This window comes from Hypanus sabinus, chromosome 3 (genome assembly GCF_030144855.1).
Source record: "Hypanus sabinus isolate sHypSab1 chromosome 3, sHypSab1.hap1, whole genome shotgun sequence".
NCBI lineage: Eukaryota > Metazoa > Chordata > Chondrichthyes > Myliobatiformes > Dasyatidae > Hypanus > Hypanus sabinus.
The window spans coordinates 165,981,067-166,004,249 of NC_082708.1; the positions used below are offsets into that span (position 1 = coordinate 165,981,067).

Consider the following 23,183-nt stretch of genomic DNA (forward strand, 5'->3'; position numbering starts at 1 on the left):
GTTTCCAGCACAGCAGCTGTAAGACTGGGTTTTAGTTCCTGCCACTTTTTAAAGGAAGTTTATACCTTCTCTTCGTGACCACATGGGTTTCCTCCGAGTGCTCCAGTTTCCTCCCATGTTCCAAAGACATGCAGATTAGGGTTATTGATTTGTGGGCAAGCTACATTAGCACCGGAAGCACGGCGACTTTTCCAGTCTACCCAGCACAGTCCTTGCTGGTTTGATTTGACACAAATGCCGTATTTCACACTATGATTCAAGTATATGTGACAAATACAGATATTTTTTAAAAATCTCTCATTATTCCACTCCATACATACTGTAGACATGTTCCTATATTATACAGTAATGACATACATCACTACACTTACAAAATTCACCTTAATGCAAAAAAATTGCTTTAATACAGGCATTTATAACTAACAGAACTTAAAATGTAGAACAGTTTGCTCCTACCCACTGACATACTTATCCAATCCCTGTGCACTTATTTACTTCATTTTATCATTTTTTCCCAAATCCTTTTCTTTACTTGCGTTAATTCCACATTTTCCAGAAATAAAACAGTAAACATTCGAACCAAGGGAGCTTATGTTAACACTATTACTATGTTGATGAGGAAAGCAGTATGAACTTTTAGGAGAGTCCTCTAAAGTCTGCTCGCATTGGGGTTATAAATTCAATCCATTTATTCCAAATTTGATAAAATTTTTCTTTTTGAATTCTCGAAGAGTAAGTCGTCTTTTCCATTTTAAATATTTCCAAAATAATTTCATGCCAATCTTCTAATGTAGGTGATGCTGAATTTAGCCACTTTCTGGCAATTGATTTCTTACTTGCCGTTAAAAAGGCCTGCAGCAGTTTTATATCTTTTTTATATAACATATAACATGAAAATATTAGGATACAAAAACCTACAATAGAAGTTACATAGGGTTACACACAATATTTTGGACTAGAAAAAATGGACCAGAAGAGAACCACAATTATTACTATTTTTTAACAACTATTATTATAATTTAGTTTAATAGTGTGGAATTACAATTGCACATAAATATCTATTTAAGTGCCTAATTATATATTTTTTATTCACACTATGTTACATACTATATCTTCTCAGTGTGCACTTGTGAATGTATAAATATATATAGATTTATACATGTATAAAAATGGAAAAGGTTTTACATGTAAAAAAGTTTGCATAATACTTGCAAATACCTTATCCAAATAAAAATAAAATTAAAAAAAAAGAATGTAGGACAATACAACACAGGATCAGGTTCTTTGGCCCATTACACCTGTGCCAACCATATGTCAATCTAATTAAACCCATTTGATGAATGTGTATTCATCTATTTCCTGTCTGTTCATGTGTCTTTCTAAATACCTCATAAATGTGTCTATTGTATGGGCTTCTACCACTTCTGCTGGCAAAGCATTGCAGGCACCTAACACCCTTAGTGTAAAAGACCTGCTTCATAATGGAGTAGAGATAGCCCAGGAAATTATAGCCAGTGAGTCTTACTTCAGTAGTTGGTAAGTTGATGGAGAAGATTTTGAAAGTCAGGTTTTACGAACATTTGGAGAAGTATAATATGATTAGGAGTAGTCAGCATGGCTTTGTCAAGGGCAGGTTGTGCTTTATGAGCCTGATTGAATTTTTTGAGGATGTGACTAAACACACTGATGAAGGAAGAGCAGTAGATGTAGTGTATATGGATTTCAGCAAGGCATTTGATAAGGTAGCCCATGCAAGGCTTATTGAGAAAGTAAGGAGGCCTGGGATCCAAGGGGACATTGCTTTGTGGATCCAGAACTGGCTTGCCCACAAAAGGCAAAGATTGGTTGTAGACGGGTCATATTCTGCATGGAGGTCAGTCACCAGTGGTGTGTCTCAGGGATCTGTTCTGGGACCCTTACTCTCAGATTTTTATAAATGACCTGGATGAGGAAGTGGAGGGAGGGGTTAGTAAGTTTGCTGATGACACAAAGGTTGGAGGTGTTGTGGGTAGTGTGGAGGGCTGTCAGAGGTTACAGCAGGACATTGATAGGTTGCAAAACTGGACTGAGAAGTGGCATATGGAGTTCAACCCAGGTAAGTGTGAAGTGGTTCATTTTGGTAGGTCAAATATGATGGCAGAGTATAGAATTAATGATAAGACTCGTGGCAGTGTGGAGGATCAGAGGGATCTTGGAGTCCAAGTCCATAGGATGCTCAAAGCAGCTGCACAGGTTGACGCTGTGGTTAAGAAGGCATAAAGTATATTGGCCTTCATTAATCATGGAATTGAATTTATGAGCTGAGAGGTAATATTGCAGCTATATGGGATCCTGGTCAGACCCCGCTTGCAGTACTGTGCAAAGAATGGGCTTCCAGCAACGGTGGTGGAGGCAGATACGATAAGGTCTTTTAAGAGACTTTTAGATAGATACATGGAGCTTAGAAAAATAGAGGGCTATGGGGAAGTCTAGTAATTTCTAAGGTAGGGACATGTTCGACACAACTTCATGGGCCGAAGGGCCTGTATGGTGCTGTAGGTATTCTATGTTTCTATAAATTTTCTTTAAACTTCTTCCCTCTAATCTTAAACTATGCCTTCTACTATTTCACTTTTCTACCTCGGAGAAGAAGACCACCTACCCTACCTAAACCTCTCATATGTTTAAACACTTCTATTAGGGTGCCGCTTAGTCTCAAATGCTCCAGAGGAAATAATCTGTCAGTCCTCTCTTTATATCTAATAACTCCAATCTAGGCAAAATCCTCGTGAATCTCCTCTGTACTCTGTCCAAAAGTTCTAAATCCTTCCTAGAGAGCGGTGTCCAAAACTGCATTAGATACTTCAATAACTTTTTTTATACAGCTGCAAAATGACTTCCCAGCTGTTATAGTCAGTGTCCTGACTAATGATAGTAAGCATGCCATAAATCTCCTTTACTACCTTACCACTCGTCTTGACACTTACAGGGACCAAGATCTCTCTCAATATTAGTGCTCCTAAAAAGTCCTGTCAGGATTAAGAATAGTTTTAGAAAAGTAAGTGAGGGGAAACTGTTTGAGTGGAAGACAGGTTTGTAGACAGATGCAGCATATTTAAAGTGAGTGATATAGGAACAAGAGAAAACACAAATTGCTCTGACATGGAAGAAACAGGTTCAACAGTAACATTGAAAGTGTTGCTTTCACAGTATCAGGAACAACACAATCACATTCTGAATAACTTCATTCTGTGATGTATCATTTGTAGAACGATAAAACAAAGTTACTACATACATACAAGAGCCCTAATCCTTGATGTTGGCTCTTTCCAGCCAATCAGTGGAACAAAACTTCAACTGATTTCTCTCATCTTGACTAATAATATGTCACTTCATATATCTTACTCAACATATGTATTCAATATTTCTAACACATTTAATCAATACATGTTATAATACATTTAAAGCTGCACTCCCAGACATATATATATATTTGCTAATATTTTATGGTATCTGTCATTATGTTTGTCAATAGTTTTCGATATATTGCTTTCCTGTATGAGGAATCAAGCCCCTGAGCTGAATAATGGGATCAATCAGTTTCTGGTTTCCATTCAATTCAGCCAAACTCCGCCATGCACTTTGTAAATGTATTCTTTCTAGCTTACATGCAATTGTTTTTCCACGTAAACCCAATCTGATTACTTGTCGCCCTATTCTCTTTAATTTAAGGTGCTTCTGCTTCAAAGTTTAGTGTGTTAAACTAAAAGGCCATGGGATGTGAACACAACAGGAATTAGATCTACAAAAGAAAATAGTGAATAAACAAGAATGCTGAAGTAAAACACAATTGAATGTGCTGAAAGTGAAGGCGCAGTCAGTTAATAGCAGCTAAGAGACCAGCTACAATAGTGATGACACATCAGGAACAGTTGCCTATTATATTGCCATCCTCTTGTGAAATTTATGGGCAAAAGAGTGGTTACAGCTGATTAGGGCTCAAGGAAAAAAAAGTGCAAAATGTATAATGAGTGTCCTGGGGCTACTTGCATAGAATTTCTTTTCAAGTATTTACCAAGCATTTGAAAGCAAAATTGGGGATCGGAAACAGGTTACAGAGTGTCTGTTTCTTCAGTGTCAAGTGTCAAGGTTTGAAATTCTAGGTTTAAATTATCAAATAAAATTTGAAACCAGCAAGTAATTTTCATTAAACTGCTTCCAATAATAAAGTTATTTTATTTGCAAATTATTATCTGTGAGCAGATTCAGATAAATGCACTGAACATGAAGAATGTTGAGGATCCGCAAATGTGGTGTGTGCATAGTAAATAATTCCTTTATTGTGGTTTCATTGCATTTAATTGATATTCATACCCTGTGATGAATCTGTAATATCACTGTGTTCCACCGGTCTATACACATTTCAAAAAGAATTCAAAATGATCAGAAGAAAGTACCATTAACAGTGGTAGTTATAGTTCCAATGGAATGAAGCTCAATGTGCAGAATAAATAGTAGCAATTATAACCAGCTTGTCTTTTTTATCAGTTTGTTTTATTGGGGTGCCACGGTGGTGTAGTGGTTAGCACAATGCTTTACAGTGCAGGGGACTTGGGTTCAATTCCTGCCACTGCCTGTAAGGAGTTTATATATTCTCCCCATGACTGCGTGGATTTCCTCTGGGAGCTTCAGTTCCTCCCAAAGTCTATAGACGTACCGTTTTGCAAGTTAATTGGTCATTGTAATTAGTCCCGTGATTAGGCTGGGATTAAGTCGGGGGTTTGCTGGGTGGTGCAGCTCAAAGGGGTGTAAGGGCCTACTCCACACTGTGTCAATGAATAAACAAGTATATAAATGAGAAAATAAATAATCTGTGAAAATACAAAGCACATTTGAAGATTGTAATCCCTGGTTCAAGTCTACTCAGCCAAGGGAAAAAAAATATCACTGTACCTACCATGACGTTCCCCCCAAAAACTAATGTGCTTTTCAATGAGATCACCTCTATCTGAACTTCAACTTCCTTTTAATATAATTCTTTATTCTCTGAATGTTCTTGTTTTTTGTTGCACGTCGTGCCAACACTCCACAGCAAATTCCGAATACATTTAAATGTATATGGCAAATAAAGTCGATCTTTCATTCTTGCTTCTTGATCTAATTCATCTAAAGTTTAGAGAGCATAGATCCATCCTTAACTTCTCCACATGCAGAAAACCTGCCACCCAATAACCAATCTGATGAACCTTTGTTGTATCACAATTATTATCCTTCCTAGTTAGGGAGACAATGTTTCTGCTCCTAATCCAGGTGTTTTATATAACTGGAGTAAGCCAGCGCTTCACTTGGAGTTGTAGAGTCTTAGGCAGATACAAGAGCACAAGAAAACAGGAAATTGGGAGTGGGGCTAGGTCACTCAAGCCTCAATATGATCTACGCCAGCCTCAATTCTCTTCTGAGCAAGCTCCCCATAACCTTCAATTCCTCAATCTATCTCCACCTTAATTATATGTATTGATCTGGCATCCAGCAGTCTTGGAGGCATAGAATTGCAGAGAAAGACAGTACTTCAGAGTAACGGGCTTTCTGCCCAGGGTGTAAGTGTTGCCCACCAAGCTCTTATTTTTATCCGAATCCTATCCCAAAACATCTTATTCTCCTGACATTCCCACCTCAGATTCTACCACTCACTGATACACCAAGTGGCCAAATAATCTGTACATCTTCAGGTTGTGGGAGAAGATCGACACAATCACAGGGAGAATGTTTGGGCTCTCTCACTGGCAGCTGTGTCACTGTCTTATCCCACGCACTCAAATCCTCCTGCTTTGAAGCAATTTGCAGCCATTAGAGTAGTTTGGATAGTGAAAAACACCCACCAATCTACACAGCTGGCCCTTATAATAGCCATAAGATAATAATCAAATAATCCATTTTTATTAGTCAGGTTGTTTGAGGATCAAAAATGATCTGGAGAGCAGAAAAGATCTCTGCCCTGTAAACACTTTAAACCACTTTTTATAATGCTGTTTGCATTGTAAATACATACTGGTAATTCAGCACATTTTATTCCATATCTGGTCTTCTAATTTTATTTTTATATGCTGTTTGGCTACCCCATTAGGGTGCACCTGTACCCCTGCTCATTAATGCAACTATCTAAACCACCAATAATGAGGAATGAGGCAGCTGCACAATGCATACAAACACAGTCGAGGTTCAGTTGTTGGTCAGACCAAACATCAAAATGGGGAGGAAATGTGTTCTAAATGACTGACTGTGGAATTATTGTTGGTGCCAGACGGAGTGGAATGAGCATCTCAAGAGCTGCTGATCTCCTGGGATTTTCACACACAACAGTCTCTAGAGTTTACAGAGAAGGGTATGAAAAACTAAATAAAATCTAGTGAGTGGCAGATCTTTTAAGGAGAGGGAACAGAGGAGAATGGCCAGACTGGTTTAAGCAGACATGAAGGTAACTCAAATAAGCATGCATTACAACAGCAACGTGCAGAAGAGCATCACGAACGCACATGTTAAAACTTAAAGCAGATATAGCATCTATGGAAAAAAAGTACAGTCAACATTTTGGCCTGAAATGTCGACTGTACTTTTTTTCTTCCCACCCCATAGATGCTGCCTGGCCTGCTGAGTTCCTCCAGCATTTTGTGTGTTGCTCAGATTTCCAGCATCTGCAGATTTCCTTTTGTTTGTGATCGGATCACGAACATACACTCAATGGCTGCTTTATGAGTACAGGGGGTACCCAGTAAAGTGGCCACTGAATGTGTAATTCTTTATTCTGTGTGATTGTTAAATGTTGTCATTTTTGTTGCACGTAGCGCCAACATACCACAGCAATTCAATTTCCTAGTACATTGAAATGTATTTCGAGAACAAAGCTGATCGTTGAGCAAGTCAGAGCTCTGTATTGCATTTCAAGGATACAAACAATTCAGGAGATCCTGACGCCCACTGCTCTTTTGTCTCTATATCCACTCTGCCACCTGCTTGCTCTAATGCCTTGATTTGTTTGTCCCAATCGAGATGTCAGGTTTACAGTCTAGATCTTTCAAGAATTAATGCTTATGGACACCTAGAAAGACTTATCCACTGATCTTCAGACTAGCATTATAGCTCCTTTTAATTCTACCCAAGGGAGCATTAGACTTCAGTACAATGCCTCTCACAGCCTCTAAGAGGACCACAACCTTGCCGTGGTTCGGAGGCCTGCATGCCCCAAAGACCCAGAGAGCTATGTTGGCTGGAGTCAGGGGTTTATGCTTTGGCTCTTGGTAGGGGCACCCAAGCCAAACAGGTCAAAGGGTAGAGATTAGTCTCAGAGTGGTCCACTGGTCCTCCAGGTTCTGGGGTTCAGCTCAGGACTAACAACCCTGACTGGTAAAAGAACTGTTATGGAAACGGCAATGAGTAATCCTTCTCCATCTGAGTGCGATGGTATTCCTGAGGCTCCATCCTGAACTTGCATGACTGACAGTAGTGAAAACAATCTACTGGAACAGTGAAGGAAGCCCTGAACAATGCCAGAGATGGAAGACCTTCCCTGCTGCATTAAATGCCAGTGGCATAATGGGCAATAGAAAGACAACACCTCCAACAGTGCAGCACTTCTAAATACTGCACTGTACTGTCAGGCAAAGTCTCTGGGGTGGAACTTGCCCTGGACCATTTCACTTAGAAGCAAGAATACTAGAAATTGATGCATGTCTTGCTTGGGTCAGCAGTGGAAAAGGTGAACAGTTTCAAGTTCCTGGGTGTCAACATCTCTGAAGATCATCACGTCTGATTACAAAGAAGGCATGCTTGTGACTATTTTTCATTTGGAGTTTGAGGAAATTTGCTCTGTCACCAAAGACTCTCACAAACTTCTCCAGATGTACCATGGAGAGCATTCTGACTGGCTGCATCACTGTCGGTATGGAGGAACCAATGCACAGGCTTGAAAAAAGATGCAGAGGGTTGTAAGTTCAGACAATTCCATCATGGGCACTAACCTCCCCACCATCCAGGATGGCAGCATAGGAGTTAGCACAACACTTTACAGTACAGGCAACCTGGGTTCAATTCCTGCAGTTGCCTGTAAGGAATTTGTATGTTCTCCCAATGACTGCATATGTTTCTCACATAGTCCAAAGGTGTACCAGTTGGTAGTTTAGTTTGTCATGGTAAATTGTCCCATGACTAGGCTCGTATTAAATCAGGGGATTGCTGGGCAACATGGTTCGAAGGTCCAGAAGGGCCTGTATCTCAATAAATTTTTTAAAAATGCTTGTGTGTGTGTGTAATATCTTCAAAGGTCAATGCCTCAAAAAAGCAACATCCATCAATAAGGACCCCCACAAGGCAGGACATGCTCTCTTCTCATTACTACTGTTAGTGAGGAGGTACATTCAACGTTTTAGTAATAGTTCTGCCATCAGATTTCTGAATGGTCCATGAACTCGTGAACACTGCTGCACTATATCACTCTTTTTTGTGCTACTTATTTTACTTTTTTTATTATTTCTTATTGTAACTTATAGCAATTTTATATACTGCATTGCGGTCGCAAAACAACTATTTTCCCAACATAAGTCAGTAATAATGAACCTGATTCTGATTTTGTCTTATGAGAGACAATGAAGAGAGTTAGTCTGTTTTCTCAATGCCCATAAAGACTCCTCCTGCCCCCTGCCCCACTCTGCACCTCGACCTGACCCAAATCAGCATGCCCATGTCTCTTAAAAATTTTACATCTTAGTGCAGCTCTGGAATTCAAATACCCCATTTGGTTCTGCGACCAGTGGGAGCTTCTGTTTGAGACTAACTCTCCACACAGCAATACAAACTTCAGCAATAAGTTTACTTTGATGCTTGTCACAGGCCGAGCTGTAGCATTCGACAAGAACAAACTGATTTTGAGGGACTTATCACACACCTCCGTTATTTGTCATTTTTTGCTTCATTACCCACTGCAGGGTGTCAAATCGTTGGGATTATGATTCTGTGACAAGCAAGGCATAACACAATGAACTGCAATGGACCCATGTAGCTCTGAGAAATAGTTCTATATTGTATAAAATACTACATGCGAAACTCTTAATATCTCAAAATTACTTTAAATTTACAGGCGAGTGTGAATAAACACAATGTATAGTACAATAAGTATTCACCAATGAACAAAAAGATGTAAAGCTCTTAACATTTGCCAGCTGGGTACACATTAGGTGTTTGACTGCAAAAGAGAAACTATTAAAATCCAGTCTATGATAAAGTAATGAATAATATTATACCAATAAAATGCCGGTAAATTACAAAAATTATGTCTCTCTACTTACTGAGTACCTCGATCGATTCGAAGCAGTTTGAGCCAATAGCTGCCATTTATTGAGTAAACATTCTCAAGTGGGCTCCTGAGGATCCAATTGGTCATGTAGTCTGCACACATCCAAGAAATGCATTATTGTTCCTATTAGATTAGCACTTTCTGGAAATCTAAGGAACACTGAAACTAGGGTGCCTAGGACTTATGGAGTACTCTATTTGTCAACACGGAGCAGAGAACGAGTTTGTAGATGTGCCTATTGCCACAATAGGTCAACGGCAGATGCAATCTCAATGGCTCTTCACACGGCTTTAGACCGCCTGGACAACACAAACACCTATGTCAGGATGCTGTTCGCCCACTACAGCTCAGGATTGAATACCAACCTTCCCATAATCCTGACTGAGCAGTTACAGAACATGGGCCTCTGTACCTACCTCTGCAATTAGATCCTCTGCTTCCCAACTGGAAGACCACAATCTGTGCAGATTGATGATAACATCTCCCCCCTTGCTGACGATCAACACTGGTGCACTTCAGGGGTGTGTACTTAGTCCACTGTTCTACTCTCTATATTCCCATGACTGTGTGACTAGGCATAGCTCAAATACCATCTATAAATTTGCTGATGATACATCCACTGTTGGTAGAATCTCAGATGGTGACGAGAGGGCATACAGGAGCAAGATGTATCATCTAGTGGAGTGGTGTCGCAACAAAAACCTGGCATTCAACATCAGTAAGATGAAAGAGCTGATTCTGGACTTCAGGAAGGGCAAAATGAAGGAACACATACCAATCCTCAGAGGGATCAGAAGTGGAGAGAGTGAGCAGCTTCAAGTTCCTGGATTTATTTCCTGGATTAAATTGATTTATCATGGCCGGTAGCTGCAGTTATAACTAATAATCAAAAGTCTCCTTATTTTAGATTATATAGAAGTACCCATCAGGGTTTTCCCTTTAGTCCTTTATTATTTAATTTGGCTTTAGAACCACTTGCTATTGCTCTTAGGGATTCTAATTCTGCGCAGAGTATTAGGAGAGGGGATAAATTACATAAGGTTTCGTTATACATGGATGATTTATTAGTTTACATTTCAAATCCTAGGAAATCTATTCATTTTATGATATCTATATTTATGGAATTTGGTATCTTTTCTGGATATAAACTTAACTTACATAAAAGTGAATTATTTCCTATTAATAATTATTCTGATTATTATGATCAAATACCTTTTAATATTGCCAAAAACCATTTCACTTACCTTGGTATCAAAATTACTAAAAATTTTAAAGACCCATATAGGTATAATTTCTCCCCTTTAGTTGAATATACTCAACAGGCGCTTTCTAAATGGTCACCTATGTCGTTGTCATTGATAGGTCGAATAAATGCTATAAAAACAGTTATTCTACCAAAATTTTTATATATACTTCAAGTAGTTCCCTCTTTTGTTCCAAAAACATTTTTTGATAAAATAGATTCTCTGATTTTATCTTATGTTTGGAATAACAAAAGCTCTAGAGTGAATAAACTTTTATTGCAAAAACCAAAAAAAAAGATGGAGGACTGGCTTTACCAAACTTTAGATTTTATTATTGGGCAATTAATATTCATTATATTACTTTTTGGATTTATGATATCGACAACCAAGATCGCCCTTCATGGTTACAGTTGGAGGAAAATTCAGTATTGGGGTTTTCTTTAGCTTCTTTATTAGGAGCTCCTCTTCCTTTTTCGTTCTCCAGAATAGGTAAACAAGCTCTTAACCCTATTGTTAAACATACTTTAAAAATTTGGCTTCAGTTTCGTAGATTATTTGAATTAAATGATTTTCTACTTTCTAGTAATATTTATTCTAATTTCTTTTTTAAACCATTAACTTTGGATAAGGCTTTTTTAACATGGAAAATTAAGGGAATAAAAACTTTTTTAGATTTGTTTTTACAGGACTGTTTAATGTCCTTTTCACAGTTAATGGATAAATATGATATCTCTAATACACATTTTTTCAGATATTTACAGGTTAGGAATTTTTTAGGTGATTTTTTTACCGAATTACCCCTTGGCCTGCTCTTTAAATTTGGCTTATGCTATTTTTCAGCTTAAACCTTTTCAAAAACGATTAATAGCTATCATTTATAAACAGTTAATGAATGCTCGCATGTCGCCTAATGATCGGGTTCAACGCATCTGGGAAGTAGAACTACAACACTCACTTTCAGACAATCAATGGAGTAAAATTTATTATCTAGTCAATAATTCATCTATCTGCGCATGCCATATCTTAATTCAGTTTAAGATAGTACATAGGGCCCATATGTCCAAAGATAAATTGGCGCATATTTTTCCTAATATAAGCCCTATTTGTGACAGATGTAACACAGAAATAGCTACTCTAACTCATATGTTTTGGTCATGTGTAAGTTTAAATAATTTTTGGAGGGATGTGTTTGGAATATTATCTAAAGTTATAGATGTGGATGTTCAACCTAATTCACTTACAGCAATTTTTGGGATTATTCCAGAAGAAGCAAGCAAAGTATCTGCTTCGGCTCAACATGTGATAGCCTTTTCAACTTTACTGGCTAGGAAAGCTGTTTTGCTACATTGGAAAGAATCTAACCCATCTACTGATTTTTATTGGCTCTCCTCCATTATGCCATGTCTAAGCTTGGAGAAAATTAGAAGCCGGACATTTGATACATCCTTTAATTTTGAACAAGTCTGGCAACCCTTTATTCAATATTTTCACATGATTTAATCTATTTTTATTTATTTGTTTTTCTTTACTTTTTTGGGAAAATCCTTATCCATGAAGGTTCGGAGATGACTGGAAGGATTTTTTTTCCTCTCTCTCTTTTTTAAATTTTATTCTCAATTGGACTGCCCAGTCTTTCTCTTTTATTTCTTTTTTCTTTCTCTTTTCTTTCATCTTAGTTAGTTAGTGGGTTTTTTTCCTTTATCAAATAAAATTTCCAATTTTTTAATGATTACTATGAGGAGTTATAGTTTTTTTATTGACCATTGTATATATAACAGCATAACAATTTACCTATCTGATTTTGACATTATATATTTTTTGTTTTTTTATTTCTGTTTATATGTCTTTTATATCATCTGTTTGCTAAACTCCTCTGATTAGTATATTCTTCATTTGAAAATCAATAAAAAGATTGAAAAATGAAATGAAGTTCTTGGGTGTCAAGATCTCTGAGGTAGTCATAAAGAAGGCAACACAGTATCTATACTTTATTAGCAGTTTGGAGCAATTTGGCATGTCAACAAATACACTCAAAAGCTTCTATAGTTGTACCGTGGAGAGCATTCTGACAGGCTGCATCACTGTCTATACCAGACAGTGATGAGGAGGGGCTACTATACAGGACCGAAAGAAGCTGCAGAAGGTTGTAAATCTAGTCAGCTCCATCGTGGGTAATAGCCTACAAAGTACCCAGGACATCTTCAGGGATTTATTTATATTTGTAATTAATTTCGATCACTTTGTAGAGATCTGTTTTCACTTTGACACAAAAGAATCTTTTTCTGTTGATCAGTGTCAAAAAAAGCCAAATTTAATCCACTGTGATTCAATGTTTATAAAACAATAAAACCTGAAAACTTCCAAGGGGTATGAATACCTTTTATAGGCACTGCATATGTGCCTAAGACTTCTGTATAATACTCAGAATCAGGTTTAATATCACTGGCAAATGTCATGAAATTTGTTAACTTTGTGACATTCACCATTGATATTAAACCTGATTCTGATTTTGAGCAATATGCACAAAATGCCGGAGGAACTCAGCAGGCCAGGCAGCATCTATGGTAAAAAGTACCGTTGGATCGTTTCGGGCCGGTTTCAGCATCTGCACGTTTCCTGTACAAAACACCCCCTGATAGTCTAGCTGCTACGATGCCTAATTCATGCCCATGAAACAGGTGAGGGAGGTGCCATTGAACTTTCTCGTCATCATGTCAGACCTTGGACTGATTAGTTCAGAAGCAAACCAATTGTTAAAGTGATTTTCATGCCCATCAAGCAGCAGTTAATCTTTCTTTTAACTTGTTCACCCATCTGTAGGTGCAGGATACTCAGGTTGTGGCAGGTAAGGTGTGTTGGGTGACAGCAGGGTGGCAAAGTTACTGAAGCCGTGAAGTAGTTTGACTAACTTAAATTCAATTATTTAAGCAATCTGTCATTAAAATGTCAGTATCCTTGATGTTTAACATGAAACTATGAGGTTGCTAGGCACCAAAGCTTCCAGAATATCAGGGGCTATTTTGTGCAGGAACTGATTCACCATTTCAGCGGATGCATCTGCATTGGCATCAAGCATAGTCACCCAATGGTCCTGAAGTATCCGTCACGAACAGGAAACAAGTTGCCTTATTGGTTTGGCATCAGTTCCACCCCAAGAACACACTGGTTTATCGACTCTAATCTGATAAGACTGACTTAGAAGGGTACAAGCAACCCTTGTGTCACAGGTTGCCTTCTGAGAAAAGGTTCCATATTGTGATTTTCCTTCAATGCGAAACCACGTCATCTGTGCATGTGTCAAAGTCAAAGTAAATTTATTATCAAAGTACAGGACTGTGATCAAATTTGTTATCAAGGAACACGAGTTGAAAAAATAGATTTTTTGTTTATTTACTTGATTTTACCATAAAATCCATGAGAGTGAATTATATAATGCATCTCAAAATTTTGGGTAGTGGTTTGTGATCTCAGTATGGTTAAGTTTCCATTACCCAGACAGTTGTAATGTAGGGTTGCCTGTACACCAATCTACATTGAATGACTCAGCAAGCTGTTTTGTGATATAGTTAAGGATGGAAAAAAATGTTGGCATTCTACATATTCCCTAACAGTGATACCAGTACACAGGTGGAGCTGCTTCCTTCAGCATCCATGGTTCAATCTTGACCTCCTCTTCTCTACGTAAGGAGTTTGCTTATTCTACTAAAAAAAATAAAGTTTAATAAATTATTTAGCCACTGTAAATTTCCTTCAATGTGGAAGGATCTGAAAGGCTGGGCAAAATAACATTGTTAGTCAAATACGGATTTTGTGGGCCATTTGCCTGTTCCCATGCTGTTTAATTCAATAGAGACCCTCTGTTGGGAAGATTTGATCATGGATGCTCTGTCCTAGTTGTGATGCACAAGCTAGTACACAAACCAGGGCAGTACATCACAGAGAACAAGCTGTTGCCCATGCAGCAGGATCACCTTTCCATGCAGAGCACCAGCAGCATTGCAGGATTTTCCAGTCAGGGACTCCAGCTCTGGATTTTTCCTCAGGGTTACTCACGAAGCCTTCCCCATGAGTAGGTATAGCCACAGAGTTTTCCTTCTGGAGGAGCTGCCAACCACGGCTGATGAGCCCCATCTGCCTAGAGCGACTGGTTTTAAGGAACCAGTAATCTTATTTTTCCCCTTCTCCTGTCAGTAGAAACTACTGCCAGGCTTAGTAGCTAAGCCACTGGTGAAGGTCAGGAGCTGGACTTGGTTGTCAGAGGCTATTTGAGACGCACACCATTTTGCAACAGCTACTCACAAAACTGAAGAGCCACAGACTGAGCGGTCGAAGATAGACCTGGGATAAAGAAGAATCTGGACCCTTTATGATTTCCGTAGCTCTCAGTGGTAAATTCAATCCTTGACCTTCTAGCAGAATTTTCCTTAACAGTAGAAACATAAAGTTGGATCACGCTTGATCAGGGCCTTCTGCACTTTTCCTCACAATGGCCCCAGTGGATCAGTTGTCCACAAACCTTGGTTCTCATGGCAATTTGATTTAAACACCAAGCCAGATTAAAAAGATTAAGGCATTGAGGCTGAGGGCAGAGAGTGAACCAGTGTTCAGCTCACTGCTCCCCAAGGCTTCACTTGCCTTAGCACTGAGCTGGCTCCACAGCTGTGGCCTACTGTCATCAGGCTCCTGGAACAGGCTCCATGGCTGTGTACTCATGATCAGGGAATCTGCCGTTCATGTTCTGTGTATTATTTGTTTATTTTTATATCATTTGCACAATTTGTTCATTTTTTGCACATTGGATGTTTGATGGTCTTCGTGTGTGTGCGTTTTTTTTTCTTAAAATGTGGATTCTATTGTGATTCTTTGCTTTGTGGCTGCCTGAAAGAAGGTGAATCTCAAGGTTGTATATAGTATACATACTTGATAATAAATGTACTTTGAACTTTGAATCCAATAGAATAGAATGGCTTTCAAAGACCTTGGAGCAATTTTTAAATATCTCTCTTGATCAAAGACATCTATAAATCGTTGAAATGGATGTAAATATTTTAAAATGCTTTAAACATTAAAATGATGAGTGCACTTATGACCAGCTTTATGTCTGAGTAATTATTTAAAGACCATAAGATTTGATAAATATATGAAAAATAATTAACTTTCAATCCATCTTGATGACCCTATCCAAATGAATGAAATTGTGCTAGTTACACCAGCTACTTTTGCTGTTAAACTGCAGGGCCAGTTCTCTGCTGTATTACGGATGTCATTAAGCTCTGCAGTTATGTAATATTATACAGACTGACATGGCAACAAACTGGCAGGAGTGTTGGCCTGAAATCCTGGAAGATATACTTGCTTCCCTTGCACATAGATAGTGTCTTCCATATTCTCCAAAGAAAATGTCTGCTAGGTTCTCCAACAGCTTACCTCTGAGCACCAGGTATGTTCTCTTTCACTTAATGTGTTACTCGGACATCTGCTTTTGAAGCAGCAGTGCTCTCCTGTAGTTCACACATACTATATGTCGGTTTAAGCTCAGGCTTCCAAGTTTGTATTTTCAATACGAAGAGCTTTCCCAAGATGCCAATACAATATAATCCACAAAACCTAAACCGAGAGTTTCTGCAGATGCTGGAAATCTTGAGCAAGTCATACCAAATGCTCGGGGAGCTCGGAAGGTCAGGCTGATTCTATGGAGCAAAATAAACAGTCAGATGTTATCTTGTGCTCCTTCCCTCTCCTCACCTTCTTATCCTGGCTTCAGCCCCCTTTCTTTCCAGTCTTGATGAAGGGCCTCAGCCTGGAATGTTGACAGTTTATCCTCTCCTTAGATATGCCTGATTTGCAGAGTGCTTCCAGGGTTTTGTGTGCATAACCCACAAACGCTGAGGTAGCCCAACATTTCATGGAGTAACCCAATGTGCATTTCTGAAAATTCCACCTTAAAATATCTTCATGTAGGTTGGAATTCTGAAAACAGCATGGCAAGCAATACTGTTTAGTATTAGCAAGAAAATGTAGGAATTGAGTTTCCTGTACTGTACCTCCTTAAAATCTTTCTTTGGTTTGCTGACTATAATGGTCCCACATGCACAGTTTGGTCAGCTCCAATGCATTGAACTGCCCTCAGTTATGAACAGATTAAGGGCAAATTGTTTTGATATATGCAGCATGCCTGATGTGGGAAATAAAAGATGTTGTGTGAGAGAAGGTGGGTCTCCTTCCAAGGACAGTCAGAGAGTAAAGGACCTTTATCCTTCTCCATGCTGTACGAGTCTGCCACTGGGTGAGTGGAGGGCATGCAAATCACTGTCCAAACAAATATTTCCATTAATTACTTACTTACCTACTCCGCTGACATTTAGGGCAGCAATGAAGGTCATCCATTTCTATCGGTCCATACAGTCACACACAAATATAGAAGGATTCTTCACTGCTGTTCCCATTAATAATTTTTTTTAATCAGTCAGGGTTGTTAGCCCTGAGCTGAAACCCCAAACCTAGAGTATCAGTGGACCTCTTTTAGTCTGGCCTCTACTCTTTAACCTTTTTGGCATGGGTGACCCTACCAAGAGCCAAAGCATAAGGCCCTGACTCCAGCCAATGTAGCTCTCCAGGTCATTGAGACCTCCAAACCCTACGACAAGGTTGTAGTCCTCTTGAAGGATGTCCATTAATGCATTGAAGAAATTATACTGTGGTAAGAAAGATTCATTAAAATACACCTTTGACAAACTTATCTAGATTTACAACCTGGGAGGCTTTCAATAGATGCTGTGCACAGAAATTCAAAATCCTTCATCTGTACTTTGTAATTCATTGCCTAAATTAGACAGCTCCCCTGTCATTCGCATTCATTCCTCTGCACAATACAGTGGATGGAAAACAAGATTACAGCAAACGGATTAGAATCAACCCATGATATTATCAATGGTGCAGTCCTTTTAGAGTAGAGAAGCTCTGTAAATCAGATAAGAGCAAATGTACACACTGGGAATTTCAAACAGCCAACTTAATTTTTGATCAAACGCCCCAATTAAATTAAAATGTTAGAAATTAAGTATTCCCTCTCAATATTTGTTGCACAGATGATATTTGCTCTCTTTTTTAGAAAGAGAAAATTGTTAAAATGTTATATAAGATTTGACCAAGGTCAAAAAAGGAATAGTTTATTCACTGGAGAACCCAGTAATCAATTACAAATTAATTATCACTTAAACGGCATTAATACATTCCAAACCAGTTTAATTTTGTCAATGTGTGTTAATGTAGATGACATTTACCTCCTAAGCCTGAAATTGTCAAAAAGTAAGAGACACATAGATAAAGCAAATTGTGAATTATAAACATAATTATGTTAAAATTGTTCCAAAAACTAGCCAATATGACCTAAAGACATAGGAGCAGAATTCAGTCCAATGAGTTGGCCCCACTATTTGATCAGGGCTGATTTCTTTTTCCTTTCAGCTCCACTCTCCTGCCTCTCCCCATGGCCTTTGATGCCTTTACAAATCAGGAGCTGATCAATCACCGCTTTAAATAAACCCAGTGACTTGGTTTCCACAGCAATCTGTGGCAATGTATTCTGTAGATTCACCACACCCTCTGGCTAAAGAAATTCCTCCTCAACTCTGTTCTGGAGAGCTGTCCTTCCATTCTGAGACCATACCCTTAGGCACTTCCATTTTGGAAACATCCTCCCCATGTTCACTGTATCTTTTTTTTTAATCCTTTTCGCTCCTTATGGGGCATAGGGCCTCAACAAAAGTCCTCCACTTCCTGCGATCTCTAGCAGATGTTTTTGCAGTCTCCCAAGTTTGGCCGGCGGCTTTCAGTTCATCCAAAAGCCTACGCCTCCAGGTTTGCTTTGGGCGACCTCTTCTTCTCTTCCCTTGTGGATTCCATTCGAGTAATTGTCGAGTAACATTCGACTGGCTCTTCCTCAAGGTGTGGCCGACCCATCTCCACATCCTCCTCCTTATCTGGAATACAATGGGCTCCTGGTTTGCTCTCTTCCATAGGTCTAGGTTTGACACTCTGTTGTACCACTTGAGGTGGAGGATCTGCCGGAGACATTTGTTGAGAAAGGTCTGGATCTTGTTGCAGCTGGTGTTAGTGATTCTCCATGTTTTGGATCCATATAGCAGGATGGCTTTCACATTGGAGCTGAGTATACGGAGCTTATTTTTGACAGAGATGGCCATAGATCTCGAAACAGGTCGCAGGGTTGTGAAGGCATGTTGGGCTTTTCCGATCCTTGCTCTGATGTCCTCATCTGTACCTCCTGATTTACTGATTTTGCTTCTGAGGTAGGTGAATTTGTCTACATCTTCAACTATTTGTCCTTCAATCCGTAATGGCTCCTCTTGTTTGTTATTAATGCGTAGAACTTTGGTCTTCTCCTGATTGATCTTAAGGCCTACTCGCTGTGAGGTCTCTCCCAAGGAATCTACTTTCTTCTGCATATCTTGAAGCCGGTGTGAAAGAAGAGCAAGATCATCTGCAAATGCCAGGTCTTCCAATTTCCCTGTTAATGTCCACTGGATGCCTCTCTCTGAGCCAGCATAGGCTGTTCTTGTAGCCCAGTCGAGTACCACAAGAAAAAGTAGAGGCGACAGCAGGCATCCCTGTCTGACTCCAGTAGTGACCAGGAACTCTTCGGACAGTCTCCCATCGTGGATGACCCTGCATGGGAAGCCATCATAAAGCTGCTTGATGATATTCACCATCTCTTCTGGTATATCATAGTGTCGTAAGATGCGCCACATTGACTTTCTGTCCAGGCTGTCAAATGCCTTCTCAAAATCAGTAAGACACACATATAGTGGAGTTTGCCATTCTATTGTCTGCTCCACAATGACTCTAAGTGTAGCTATCTGGTCAATGCATGATCCCCCTTTCCTGAACCCTGAACCTTTAAGTCTCTGGTCAATGGCGTCTTTCATCCACTCCAAGATTACCCTGGTGAGAACTTTGCTAGGAATGGACAACAAGGTGATCCCCCTCCACTTGCCACACAGTGAAAGATCTCCTGATTTTGGCAGCTTCACAAGGAGGCCCTTCTTCCAATCTGATGGGATCTCTCCTGTTCTCCATATCAAATTCAGCAGTATATGCAAATGGTCCACTATAACCTCTCCATCCTCTTTCAATGCTTCTTCCCTCTCAAAAGTTTAGTTGTCGTGTAGAGTGCCTTGAGGTCCCCTTTACTGGCCGCTGTTTCTGCTTGCTCTGGTATTTCATTGAAGTATAACCTCTTGTCCTTTCTGAGCTATTTCTTCACCTCCTTGGCCATCACGTTGTACCTGTTGGCAGCGATTTGTTTCTGTTGCCGGGTTCTGGCCTGATTCAACTCCTGTTTGAGCTTTTTCCTCTCCTCCACCTTCTGCCATGTCTCGTCCCTGATCCAAGGTTTACTGTTGACTGGTGGTCTTCCCAGGCTCCTGCAGTGGCCTGCTTGAAGGTAATCCAGGCGTGTTCCGCTGTTCTCTCACCGTGTTCCTCTATTTGAAGAGCCCCAAAGCAGTTTTGCAAGGCGATGTGGAATTCTTTCTTGTTCTCTTCCGTCTGTAGTTTTCTAACATCAAACTTTATTCGTGTGTTCTGTTGCTTCTTCTTGGCTGACAGCTTCATCTTCAGCTTTGCAACAACCAAATGGTGCTCAGATCCAATATCTGCTCCTCTTTTGGCTCTCACATCTTGCAATGAACTTCTCCAGCACTGGCGGACAATGACATGATCAATCTGGTTCTCTGTTTGATGGTCAGGCGAGACCCAGGTTATCTTGTGGCAGTGTTGGTGGGGAAAGAGGGTACCTCCAATGGTCAGTTCGTTGAAGGCACAGAAGTCAGTAAGAAGTTCTCCAATTTCATTCATATTCCCCAAACCATTCTGGCCCATCTCTCTCTCTCCCCTGCCAGTGTTATCGCTGCCTACTTTGGCATTCAGATCTCCCATGACAATCAACATATCTTGCTTAGGTACCTTTCCAACTATTGCTTGAAGCTGGGTGTAGAAGAGATATTTTTCTTCTTCCTCTGTGCTGTTAGTTGGGGCATAGCACAGGATAATGGATACCTTCTGGAATCTGGACTCAAACCCGGCTGTGATGATATGGTGAGACACTGGTTCCCAATCTATCAAACTTCTGGCTGCTTCTTTGGACAACATCAGGGCCACACCAGCCTCATGTGGGTCTTCCTCCTTTTTCTTTGTCAGAATAGAGCAGAGTTTCTCCCGTCTGCAGTTTGGTCTCACCAAAAGTATTCCACCTTGCTTCACACATACCCAGGAGTGTGAGGTGGTATCGGTTCATTTCCTTCACTGCCTGTGTGCACCTACCTGTCTCCCAAAGCGATCTCACATTCCATGTTCTGATTAGGATAGACTTCTTCTGTGAGAGCAGCTTTGGAACCTCCATTATGGTTTTCCTCGGATGAAGGAGGGTTGTCAGCCCTGCAGCTTCCTGACGGGTTTGGTTGCAGTGCGTCATCAGCCTCCTGAATGGGGCCCTGCTTTTCCTGAGATCTGGGTTAGTGGTTGACAATCTGTTGACAGTTTCTGTAACAATTGTTTGTTTTATGTGAACGGGTTGTTAGCCCATTGCACAACCCCCAACCTGGAGGACCAGGGGTTTTCTGTTGGGGTCACCTTCCCCTAGGCCAGGAGTCGGCAACCTTTACCACTGAAAGAGCCATTTGGACCCGTTTCCCACAGAAAAGAAAACACTGGGAGCCACAAAACCTGTTTGACATTTAAAATGAAATAACACTGCATACAACGGGTTTTTTTTTTGCCTTTATGCTATGTATAAACAAATTATAATGTGTTGCATTTATAAAATCGATGAACTCCTGCAGAGAAAACGAAATTACATTTCTGCATGCAACAAAAACATTTTGATCTCCGAAAAAAAGACGTTAGGTTGAAGGTTACTTTTAAGTAAAATAATCAATGTCTATTTGAGTCCGTCTTGTATTTATGAAAAACGCCGAACTTAAATTGTCCGCCAGCAGCAAACCAAAAATAACGTCAGCCAGCTGTCAACCTGAAAAATAAAAGGACTATTTCACTGAACCATGAAAAAATTTGAATATACGTAAAATAATAGGCAATTAAAATATTTATCATACTTGGTTAATGGGATTTCTGCTCCTGGACCTCAGCGCACAGCGTCTGCACATCAGGGCTGTATGACGTCACCTTCATCTTTACACAGGATCGCAAGCTGTCATCTGTGAGGCGTGCGCGATGTTTGTTTTTAATAAAGTTCATGTTGGAGAACACCTGCTCACATACATATGTGGATCCAAAGATCGACAGGACTCCAAGTGCATACTTTTTAATGTTTATATAAATGTCGGGGATAGCATTCTATGTTTCGAACACAAGTTTGTCCGGTTTGAGGAGGTTTTCAATATCACTCCATTTGTGATTCTGAGCAAGAACGGCCTTCTGACGGGCAACATCTTCAAGGTCTGTTGTCAAGCGTCTAAACTTGGACACCCATATGTCTTTGTCGGCTATGTCAGCCAGTTTCATCTCAAGATCAGGTTGACTCACACCTGCCAATGCAGTCGTATTCAGTAGGGATGGATCGATGCTTAGGGGAGTGACCAGGAAGGATAATGTGTTTTTTTCCTCTCTGAACTCACAGAAGTGTTTCCCAAACAATGTTTGCATTGTGATGATTGCAGAATGTAAATACTCCGAATTTATCATGTCGTGAGCTTGTTTGAACTCTCTCAAATTGGGGAAGTGAGACAATGTGCCTTTCTGTAAATCTCTGGCAAGCACTGTCAACTTGCGCTGGAATGCCAAAACATCCTCCAACGTGTGCAGGGCTGTGCGTCCTTTCCCCTGAAGAGCTGTGTTCAGCGTGTTCAGGTGTGCTGTCATGTCTACCATGAAGTGTAGCTTTTCCAGCCACTCTGGCTGTTCCAGCTCAGAAAAGGTGAGCCCTTTGCTGCCCAGGAAAGTTTTCACTTCTTCCAGAGAGCACCTCCCCTCTTGACAGCCACCAGACTTTGTTGTGCAGCAGGAGATCTGAATATGCGCTTTCCAGCTCGGGTCCAGTAACAAACGGAATTGACGGTGATTTAAACTTTCTGCCATTATTTTATTGACAATCTGAATGACAACATCCATTACTTCTGTGCATTCTGGAGGAAATGTTTGAGCGCACAGTGCCTCTTGGTGCAAGATGCAGTAAAAAGTCAACAGCTTTCTGTCCAGTGACTTCTGCAGTAAAGCCACAAATCCATTGTGCGCTCCTGTCATACTTGGTGCCCCATCAGTAGCTACTGACACCAGCTGGGTGGTCTTTATTACTTTGGCCCTTAAACAATTCAAGACAGCCTCACAGATGTCCTCCCCCCGGGTTTGGCCTTTTAGAGGTATCAACTCAATCATTTCTTCCTGTGGCCTGGCAGAATTTACATACCGGCAGAACAGCGCTATTTGTTCAATATCACCTTTGTCTTTAGACTCGTCACAGGCAATCGAGTAGGCCACAGCTGAATTGATGTCTTTAATTTGCTGTCTTGTGATGTCTTCTGCCATTTTTATGGTTCTGTCTTTGACAGTCTTTGCAGAGAGGGGTATATCCCTGATTT

The 23,183-nt window shown here is 40.0% G+C and overlaps 1 pseudogene; it reads right to left on the reverse strand.

Annotated features, from left to right (window-relative positions):
* Nucleotides 1-18,869: 18,869 nt before the first annotated feature.
* Nucleotides 18,870-20,989, reverse strand: LOC132390950 (uncharacterized; annotated as a pseudogene).
* Nucleotides 20,990-23,183: the final 2,194 nt, after the last annotated feature.